At 40.4% G+C, this 11,404-nt stretch overlaps 1 long non-coding RNA gene across 2 annotated transcripts in view; it reads left to right on the top strand.

The window, feature by feature from the left end:
* The first annotated feature begins 5,104 nt into the window (after positions 1-5,104).
* LOC137854115 (uncharacterized) overlaps positions 5,105-11,404 on the top strand; it is a 71,623-nt gene continuing 65,323 nt past the window's right edge. For both annotated transcript variants that reach the window (XR_011094960.1, XR_011094959.1), the window contains exons 1-2: positions 5,105-5,625; positions 7,788-7,957. This is a non-coding gene — a long non-coding RNA (uncharacterized lncRNA). The remainder of the gene's footprint in view (positions 5,626-7,787; positions 7,958-11,404) is intronic.

Genomic DNA, 11,404 nt, shown 5'->3' with positions numbered 1-11,404 from the left:
GCATTCACCATGAAGCGTGCAGACTGGGGAGGGTGCTCTGGAGGATCCAGAGCAGAGAAATTGCAGCACCCTTTTTCTGAGGTAGTAGTCATTGGAAAAACTACATCAAACACTTCATTATAAATACAGTTTATCTTATAAACAAACAAAATCAACAAACAAAACATAGAAGAACTCTCAATTACGTTTTTATTTAAAAACCTTAGCTTTGATACCCACAGTATAGAAGTATTTTACCATAGCTGAAGGTGAAACACTTGGAAAAGGAGTGAATCCTCTCTAACCCCCCAAAGCAAAACTACTAGCTTACCTTAGCTCCCATGAGGTGAAGGAAAAAAAGTCATTTTTTTTTTTTTTTTTTCCACGCTATATGGTTTATATACACAGCAGTATTTGTTTGGGAAAAACAAAATCTTGTAAGTCTCACATCCTGCCATTTTTCAGAACAGAGCTGAAAAAATCCGGGTCACTACCTTGGCATCAGTATCAGGTGAAGCATGTTCCTCACCTCAGAGGCATGGTTACTGGCAGCACCTGCTTCACCAAAAGCACCTGAAATACTTCAATCACTTCAGTGATGTCAGTCAGCCACCTCTGACTCATAGGCATGGGCAGACTTAACTTAGCAAAAGCTAATTATCTGTCTCAGCCTTAGGGAAAGTACTACTGAACCACAAATAAGCACCTTCTGACCTAATAAAGTTTGCAACACTGCATGTTGAGTGCTTGTTTACTTTAGTAGAGCAGGCTGTACACTATGGTTCCTCTAGGGCTGTTTTACACAAAGTTCAGCTTTCCCAGCCATAGAAACAACTACTAGGACAGGACAAAGAGCAGAATTAAGTTATTGCCCATTTTAGTTCCACCCAAATTCTTGAGAGGGATCAGACAATAAGGCAGCAAAGTTCAAGACAAATCCTTTAGCAACAGTAGAAGTCCTGCTAAGGATATCCTGTGTTTGAAAGATAATTCCAGTTAAAATGTTTCAAACCATTCATATATTTATAAATTAATGCTATAATAATGAAAATAGTTACTCTTTTTTTTTTTTTTCCCCACTTACCATATGTTTTACAGACATAACTTTATATTAGTCATTTAGTACAGAGGCATCTAAACAGTAAGTGCAACAGCTACCTTGTTTTACAGATTTCTTTGTTTTCTAAGTGGCACTATGAAATTAAAAAAAAAATAAGAAAGAAAGAAAGAAAAAAGCAACACCCAACAACGCACCTTTAATAGATAGCTTATTAGCTTCATATGCTTGATAAGATGAAAAAGGACAGGTGAGAGAAACGAGTTCAGCTGTGCCTTGTTTGGAAAAGAAGGGATTGGATGTTGCAGCCTTCGTTGAGAAGAGGTGGCTTCTTATGACAAATGTTTGGTTATTATAAAAAGGTAGTGTTGCCTACTGAAGGAAGGTTGGAGATTTTGTTGGGTTTTAATTGCATCATTTTTTATTTTTTTTTCTTCTTTGTATGGGTGCTAAAGGTTAGAAGGCTGATTCAGAAGTTTTATAGATAAGGGATTCTGCTATATCTTTTCTTCTTATTAAGATCTATAGCTTATCTGCTTTTATGTCTTCTGTTCTTATCTGAGAGGTGTAGTTAGCTTTGAAAATGGAGAAAATTATATTATGGTTGTGTTTGTGAGTACTATTGTTTTGCAAACTTTCTGTGGAAAGAGACAGTCGTGCTTTCAGCTAACATATTATTGGTAGCTTCCTGTACTATACTGCTAGGGGGCCTCCTTGTTTGCTTTTGATCAAAGTGAACACTCTGTTTCAGGGATTAGCATAGATGAAGAAAGCAATTTCAGCTTAAAAACAGCTTAAGAAAATAAAGTATATTGGAAAATCATATAAAGTAAGGGTGTCTAGGGAAAGAACACATGATCAAATTATAGAAGAAATAACAGCTTTTTATTTAGTTTCTTTTACTTGTGTATTTAAGGTTGTCTATGGCTTCAGTAAGAAATAAGAGATGTAGCTACTACTTTCAATTTAGATGCTAAAGTGTCTTGATATATATAGCACAGCAGACTCTTATTGTAGTATTCAGGGGTTTTATTTGTTTACTTTATTTAGCTGCTTATGCATGCATCATACCTATCACATTCCACTGTCTCTAAAAGCTGGGACAGGGCTGTTTGAAGTAGCAGGTAATGAAACTTTAAACCTTGAAGCTAAAAAGGATACAAATTAACCTGAAGAAAGTGTTCCTCTGTCGTACAATCTAGTGTTTCATGTTAAAACATCGACCTCTCTTCAAAGATAGTGCTGTCCTTAACTTAATTCTGTTACGTGGCTTAAGATGTGTGTTGGCTAGTAGTGGAACTTCACAGTGGATTCGTTATTTGGTCTTCAATGCAGTACAGACCTTCAGTACTTGACATTATACTTACCAGTGTCTTTTTTTCCCCCTTAATGACAATATTGATAGTGTGATATAGGAGGTAATCACCATTAACACAGAAGTACTTAACTGCTTAGGAATTTAGAGAAACTAGCTCTGTTTATGCAAAAGCTAATAACAGAACTATAACTGTATTTCAGCAGGTATTAAAATGTCAGTCTAGTTTTTAAGAAAAGTGACTTTTGAATAAAATTACAACTATAGTTTGGCTAACATGCACAAAGCTCTTACAGTTTAAGCTTTGTACACTGTATTTTTCAGAAGTAGTGCTACTCACTTTTCATAGTGGATCTTATAAACCCAGTTTTATTTATAACATCAGCAGCCTTTTTTTGCATGTTGTTGTTCAGCTGTTGTTTATGTAGTATCAGTATATTCTCTGAATCTCAGACTTTAGCTGGCCATAGGCTTCTTGTTGCTTTAATTGAGAAGGAGGGCCTCATGTTTTTGGATGTATGTTTTGAAATACGATGTGCGCTTTAGAGCGAGCAGGAGGAGCTTGAAATGTGTGTTATACTCACTATTGCCTGTCTTTCTAAAGCAGCAGCACAGTAAGTAAGCTCTGGGGATTTATTATAGTCTGGCAGGGTTTATCACTGAGTGGTGCATGGACTGAGCAGAGATCTGAGCCCAGCACAACAAAGAAACTGGAGGATTCTGGGCAATGCCTATTCAGACTCCCAAATAGAATAATTGGTCATCTTGCAAGTACCTGATTGGCAGTAAAACCCTGTTGGAGTCTTAACCTGTCATGTTATCATGTCTTTGCTGCTGAAGATAAAAGAGCTCCCTGCAGAAGGAATCTTGTGTGTGTCTTCTTTTAATTCATTTTTCCTTTATTAAAAAAAAGCACAACGCTCACTTCTCAGTACCACTCTGGGACTACTGAGCTTAGAGGCAGACATCTTCTCCATGAGGGACCCTCTTGGGTGGAAAGTGATTTTGCTTCTTTCCTAAAGTACTAAACACAATTATGCTAGAGCTTTGTCATTTTGATACCTGTTTATACTCTTTTTAATGGAAATGGAAAATGTCAACAGCAGTCCTTGTAGAAACAGCAAGAGTTGGAGGCCTGGTCACAAATTTGTGATTTTCTTTTGGTGTGATCCCCTTTCAGATGAGAATCGGGCTGCCCCAAGACAGTGTGAGGTGCAGGTACTCTGTGGTTCAGAGCCGTGCTCGGGTCAGGGGCAGCAGTGGGACCTCCCAAATGGATCCCCTGATGGAGGCTGGCCAGTAGGGGAGGCTGTGTGTAGTGATTCTGAACTCCTGCTATAACCCTAAAGGCATAGCATCTACTTCTATTTTTCTCCCCCTGTGTATCTGGGGGAGGAATTCATGCATCTAACACAGAGAGTATCAAAAAAGGCTTTCAGTATCTGTTACCTGGAGTTTGTCATCTAGTATCCTAAAGAGGGAATGTCTTTGTTACCCTTGTGAATTCAATACATTGCATCCTTGCTAAAACTGGCTTATTTGTTCCATTGAAGACTCTGGATGTATTTTGTTTTGTTCCCTTAAAATAACATATCTTGTTGAATAATATTCCCTTATCTGATAGAGGAGAAGGGCACAACATAATGAACCTTGATATCCATGTTGTAAAATCTATTATGGACCCAAAGAGTGGTGCATGGGTGTGCTCCCGTTTGCTTTCACTCCTCCACCTCTGGATGTGGATAACCTTTATTCGGGTACAATGTTACTGCATTAGATCTGAAAGGTCCCCTGACATCACATGGCTAATCGGGGCTCCTCAGTGAATAGGATCTGGCCTTTTAGCAGGATCCTGAAAGCACTATTGATTTGCTGACAGGAAGCCCCGTAGCGATAACAAAGGAAGAAATGATTCAGCAATCACCGGAAAGCCTCCCTTGATTTCACATCTGTGAGTCCATCTACTTCCATGCCAGCTGAGCTGCCTTCACATGAGAGGAAAGTTTTCTCATTGTTCTGTACTTTGTTCTTCTTTTATTTCTTTTTAGTGTAAAATATCACATTTCCCACAGACACTATCAAAACCAAACTAAAATGACTGCTAGGGCAACAGTGTCAAAAAACTATTTACTGCTAGATGTATCAGCAAATGAATACATGAAGACAAAGTGCTGCATTATGAATGTCAGGGCAACTTCCAAAATTAGCTTAAGAAAGTCCAAGGGATTAGGGTATTGTTTTACAGAACTGTGACAGACCATTGCAGTCTCCAGGGTGACTCTGCTGCAGCCCTTTAATAGTGAAATCCCAAATCCTGCTTTAGATAAGTAGTTCTTGGTTTGTAACCTTAACAAAAAGGCACCATTCAAAGTTTTAAATGTTTTTTCTTTGTATTACAGTACCCAAAGTGCTTAAGTAACCAATAAAATATTAGGGAATTCTTCTATTTAAAAAAGAAAGCAGTAAAGCCAGTCTCTGTTGATCCATGCTTCTGGTCCGAGTCACTGAGCAGCGTGCTTGGCGTGACTGTGAGAATTCTTCTGCTGTATTTGGACAACGTGTGTGCTAGAGCATTTTTATACTTATCTGGATGAACTCAAAACATTGAATGTTCCGGTCCAGATACTGGAACATTCAATGTTGTGTGCTTCCTAATATATGTATTATCAGTTGCCTAACCATTTTTTTTGCTTTATACTAAAGTAGTATGAAGGTTATGTATCTTGGTTTTAATGCAGTTTGTGGTATAGAAATGTACAAATCACCTTACAAAGTCAAAGTAGTTGTCCATGCACTTTTGATTCTTCTTAATTAATGAACAAGTCTGATGCATTCCTGAACTTGGATCGCTTGCTCTAATTAAATCAAGAGGGAAGCACCTCTTCTTTCTATAGAGAAAACTGTCTTCTTTCTGAAGCCTAGCATTTCCACATTAGGCTTTGAGTAACTTTTGTGTTATTCCTTCTCTTCTGGGTATTTTTTTGGGGGTGTCTATTTTTGATAATATATTGCTACGTCATTTTTGAGAGTTTTAAACTTAATTTAGGACTCTGAATTAATTTCTCTTTTGTGAGTGTACTGTAACAGCATTGCAGAGAAGTAAGGATTGTTTGCTGAGTCATCCTTAAGATCTGGTGTGAGGACTTTCTTAAGGACTTGGAAAAACTTTGGCAGACTGCTTCTGTGGAGATGTGGGGGATGCGACCCAGTGTCAGAGACACTGGATGCTAGCCAAGGCACAGCACATCTTGCACTTGTTCCCTCTAGGAGAAGGGTAAGATGATTATACTTAAAAATAATGAAGCAAGTCCTGGCATTAGGTCTCTTTGGAAGCTGATAGCTGTCATTTGTCATTCCAGGGCCATGTCTGGTAGGATGGGGCTGCCCAGGGGGTGGGTGGATGGCAAAAGTTTTCTCTGTGGGCTTAGTGAAATGGTACTCTGTAAATTTTTGCAAGGTTACTATGGAGTTAAGCACTAAAATGGTGTTAATCTAGAGCAACTCTGCAGTTGCTGAGTTTTCAGCAGCATGGCATCCAGTTATAATGACCAAAGGGGCTTTTCTGGAAGGGACCTCCCCACCCAGCTCTGGTGCTGCTCCTGCCCGGAGTCACACAGAGGGCTGGGGAGTGCTGCAGGACCACCCCAGGGCCCTCCCAAGCCTCTCATGGAGGAAAATGTGACTTGAACACAAGCGTCCCTGAAGGGGACATCAAGCTCTGTGATTATGGTCGATCACTGTGCTGTGGCAATACAAGCCATGACAAGGGAAGAGCACAGGAGATATCCTGTCCTGCAAGCGCTGTCTTCTGGTGATCTGGCATTCAGCTGTGCAAGTGAAATGAAGGCATAAAATACTTTCCATCGCTTAGGGACCCTCTGTTGCTATCTACAGGTTTTATTTCAATTTCTGTCTCTCCGGAAAGCCTCTGCCCCCGTTCCGGCTGCTGGTCCCCCCCCCCCCCACCGAGCCCTGCAGGGGCCGGCCGCGGGCGCTGGAGGGCACTGCTGGACGGCGCAAAAACGCGTCGAGGCTGCTCGCAGGGATGTAAGCGGCTCACGCTGGCAGAAGAACAGGCAAACGCAGCCCTGGATGGATGACTTGCATGCCTCACGCTTTTATTTTTCTCCTGAGAAACCTGCTTTTCCCCACTCATCCCTCTGGTCCCCCAGCTCGCCCCTTTGGAGCAGGGGAGGCAGCACAGGAGCACCAGCCCCGAGCAGTCAGTGGACCAGCATCCTTTCACGGCCCATTTTGCAGTGCTCAGCCTCTGCCAGGAGCTGGCTGGACCTATATGAGCACAAATTGAGTTCCTTGGGTTCCCCAGAAGGTCCTGAGCATGGGCATCCCGTGGGCACTGTGAGAAGAGAGACACTGGGGAATCGGTCCAAGGGTCCCTGGTTGGAATAAGCAGTGTCTGTGTCCCACTTCTTGATAGGAAGTATCTAATAACACAATGCTAATTGTTGAGTTTCTGCATACTTCATCACTAATTTGTTAGCAGCCAGGCGGATACTGGAGGGAGCTGGCTGATTCTGTTCCATTGCACGAGGGGGCTGACTTCAGGAAGTTGCACATTATGCTTTCACATGGAAACATGTTTTTTTTTTCTCTCTCTCCTCATGCTGATATTTTTCCATGAATTCAAAGTAACTTGGAGCTTATGGCTGTTCGTTGAGTATGTGAAGTATTAGCCAATGTACCAGAATAAGTATTCCATATAAAGGAAATTTTTGATCGCTGAAAGTCCATTCTAAAAAAAGTTAAATATTTATTGAATGTTGCTCCTAATGTGAACCATTTAGCTGCCCTCGGGCAGGAAAATAGTAAATAGAGATGCTCTGTATAACTCTTTAGTTGCATACAGGTTTCTTTTGTGGTTCTGAGGAGGCTAAAATTCTTTCTGAAGGATCTTCTTATTTATCTGTTTCATGCCAGATTACTTAAGTGACTTATCTGTTTTTTCCATCATGGGAATTTTTTTTAGTGACTTTCGTGTCACTGGGAAATAATTATTTTATCTTAGCTACTGTTGATGGTTTCTTTCTCTAGAGCTCCCCAGGGAAGCAGATTCCCCGAGTCCCTATTCAGAGAAGAAAGCACAGCGATTACTTACGGACTTCATTTGTGTATGTAAAGATGGCTCATCTCGCTAAGAATCACTGTGATCAAGCCATCTCTGCTGGGACTTCTTACACTGTGATAAACAACATGCATCACTCCTTACTGTTCATAAGTGCAGTCCTTATTCCCATGTGCAAAAATGGTGCTATGGAAGAAGTGCATCTTAGTCTTATTTACTGGTGAGAGAGGTATATAATTTTTAAGGTGTTAAATCACAAAAACAATTTTCAGGTGTTTTCTTTGACTTTGCCACAATGATAATATCTGTTTCCTATAGCATGCTCATGGGTAACATTTTCATTTCTTACACAGGTACTGAGGCACAATGAAGTAAAATAACTCCCTGGAAAGCACCCAAGCAGCACATGGCAGAAGTTGGAAAACAAGTATTCTCAGAGCTATCATCTGCTTTGTGCACAATGCTGCTCCTTCATTAAGATTGGAAGGATTTTATTTTATTAGGCATGAGGAGGTCAAGCACTGTGAGTGGCATTTAAACTAACTTAACTCCAGTTAACTGAAAAAAGAATGCAATAATGTGTGCTACATTTAAAATTCAAATAACTTTACAAAAAAATACTTTTTAGTAAGTCCTTGCAATGGAGGGGAAGAATGACCAGAAGAAAAAAGTAGAGATGTCTGTTTAAAAATAATAATAATAATAATTGTATGGCTACAATAACTAACCCATCTTAAGAGCATGTAAACTTGATACTGTTAACCTGACAAGACCTATTGAAAGAATGCAAGGCTTGTTTGCTATGAAATGTATTTTAGCCCTATAGTTATACTCTCCTTATCATTTATTTCTGATTTTGTTTTTTTTTTTTTTTAAAGGTGTCCTGTCCCACCTCTGTTGTAGGTGGTCCCCCATCTACAGTGTACTCTGAAAGGTGAAGGATCAAATTTACAGGACAGGTGCCATAAAGCATATGTTTATCAGCCATGTCTGAATCAAGCTCTTTATCCTGTCCTGTCACATTTTTCCTTTGAACCTACAAGCCAGAGAAAGTGCCTTGTGATGTTGAAACTGTTTTCACAAAACATCAAAACTCCCACTTTGGACATCAGAAAACAGCCTCACTCTGTTGGGCTGAAAATAGAAATCCCTTTTCTTTAATGATCTGCTTGTCTGATCTTGTGCCAGTAGGTCACAGCAAGGGTTGTCATTATATCGTTGATGCATCCCACTTTTCCTGTCCTCCTTCTCCTGTGTCTTGAGGGACCTCCTGTGTATTCCTCAAGACCTCTAACCTGCCCTTCTTGTAGTTTTCAGGGTACAGGGGGCTGGCACTCCTACCAGCCCTAGTGCATGCTAGGTTTGCACCCACAATAGTTTGGGCCTGGCTGATCTGCCTTTTTATCTGTGCAGAACAGTCACGTACTATTGAGTTTCTTGCTCAATGTCCAATGATCTCCTTGTCATTGCAGGAGCAGGGAGACGTTTTTCAGAGAAGGGAGTTTCTACCTGTGTAGGGGCTACTATTTTGGTGTTGGCAACAGGACACAAGCAGTCTGCAGAGAGATTCATATTGTGATTTGGCCTAAGAGGTGAAAAGCTTGCTTTAAGGTAATAAATCTTCAAGATTGTTTTAAGACTACTCAAAAACATTGGTGTTTGTCTCAGTCCTTCAGAAAGTGAGCAAATGTGCTATTTCTGGTGGATTTCAACAGGCAACCTTCTAATATCCATCAGCATGACAAATGCATGATACCTGTTCACTCTGAGAAAGTGAAGAGAACAGCTGAATGCTTATTTCCTTCTCATTTGGGGGATTAAAGTTGGGAAGGATCATCTGTTATATCTGGGGCCTCCAGTCCCTTCTCTGCTATGCTGGGAAGCTTTAAGATGATGGCCAAACATGCCTATAAGACTCCGAAGGTGAGGGGATGCTGTTTCTAGAACTGTGTGATTGTGTGACAGGTCTTATCTGTGGTGTTATGGCCCATGTGCAACTGCCAAGACTAAACAAATACTTTAAATTAGACTCTGCTCTGGCAACCAGAAAGTGTGCTGTTTAATGCTGGTGCATCTTAGAGACAGGAAGGGGAGAGAAGGGCAGCTGTGTGGTCTTCCACATTGGAAATGCAGGATGATGTTAGCGCGTTACTGATTGGAAAGGTATGTGCTGTTTTCCAAGTCATGTTGAGCAAGAGGCCTATTGTAGTTATTTCTGGTGAGTTTGCTAACAATACATTATTATTTAAGAATGTAAAAAGATGGCTGTTCTGGTAATTTTAGAAATAACTTTCTTTACAATTTCAGTGTTGCATTTCCTGTAAGCCTTTATTTTGACAATAAAAATGTAGTTGTAAAGTTGTATTCTTTTTTTTTTTTTTAAAAAAGTCTGGTTTGGATTTTAAGTCAAAAATTTGCAAACATCTAGTTTTCCAAGTGAGCTTTTCCAGCTCTAATTTAAAAAAAAAAATCATATAATTCAATCTATAACTATTTTTGAACAGTCACTACTCTACAGGAGAAAACCCTTTGCATGTGTAATTGTTTGTCATACTAGCTGCCAGTTATCAGCTAGAATGTGTTTTTTTGAAAATGTAAAATGTAAATAGAGCATACTTGTTTTTAATCAATTAGTGTACACAGAAACGCCTGAAAACAAGCAGTTGTAACTAAACTAAGTCAAAACATTGCAGACAGACTTGTTAATTTAGGATAGAGGGTTTTCAGCTGTGTTTGTTAGGGCAGAAGAAAGATTGAGGGCTAGGGGTAAGAGGAGGTCTCTTAGACTGTCTGACCAGGTGTGTGAAGGGGAGAAGGCTTCCTACAAACAAGTAATAGAAGTCTCACCCTCTGGTCCTTAAGGGAGACTCATACCACTCAGACACCTGCTGAGAGTGTGCTGTGCCAGCAAAACAGGCAGTGCCCAGACTGCTGGGCTTGTCTTTGGTGACAGTTTCCTGATGTTCACTTTAAAGAGGGCAGGTGGGGTAGCTCTCCACTTGACACCAAGGAACTGGGGAAGAATAGTTTACATGCATGGTCACAAGCTGTCTGTAAGGTTGTGCTTTGGGCTGAAGTGGCTGTGACTGAGATGACTCAGTTGAGAGCCCAGAATAAGGCTGGGCAGGTAAACTGTGGAGTCATGACTCTAAGCAGAACAGACTTTGGCGCATCTAAGATATTGGGGAGCAGAATACGAAGGGATTCTGTTATGAGGTGGGAGAGCTTACAGATTTTGAAAGAAAACTTAGGAGCTTGGGAACCTGTTGGGCTGGAAGGCCGGGAATTTAGGTAGAAAACTTGCTTGACTAAGGAAGGAGCTTGTTGTTGAACTAAGAAGCAAAAAAAAAAAAAAGCATATAGGAAGTGGAAACATAAGTCAGCTGAGTGCTGTTTGGCTGTTTAGTGATGAATTTGGGAGATAAAATTAGTGAGGGACATTAAGAGTAACAATACAGATACTGCAAGGATGCTAGTAGTAAAAAACAGTAAACGTGGCTCTCTTTGAGCTTACAGGAATGTCTGGAGAAATTGTAGACTAGCTGGCTCACCTCAGGTTCCTTATGGAGTCTGTTTCCAAATGCATGAATGACAAGAAAGTAACTGGGAGCTGTCAACAGGTTTCAATTTACTATTGCTAAATCCTGCTTGACAAACACAATGACCTTGTATGATGAAATGACTGGCTATGTGGGTGAAGGGAAAGATTAAGGTACTTCAACTTTACTGAGGCTTCTTATGCCATCTCCTGCAACATTCTCAGATTAACAGATATGTTGAAAACTTGGACCACAAGATTCAGAAGCTAGGTCTCTGGTGGCTTGAAATGAGCAAAGGGCCTCATGGACTAATAGTGGATCTGATATTGAAAAAAAGCTCTTAGTGACCCAGACAACTCAGTGTACCCCCAGCAAATTTGTGAACTAGGCAGACTGACTGACAAGCTAAATGCTAGAACTTAAATTCTGAG

Source organism: Anas acuta, chromosome 3 (assembly GCF_963932015.1).
Source record: "Anas acuta chromosome 3, bAnaAcu1.1, whole genome shotgun sequence".
In the NCBI taxonomy this organism is placed as follows: domain Eukaryota; kingdom Metazoa; phylum Chordata; class Aves; order Anseriformes; family Anatidae; genus Anas; species Anas acuta.
Note: the sequence above shows the minus strand (reverse complement) of the source record. Positions and strands in the feature narration are given on the sequence as shown.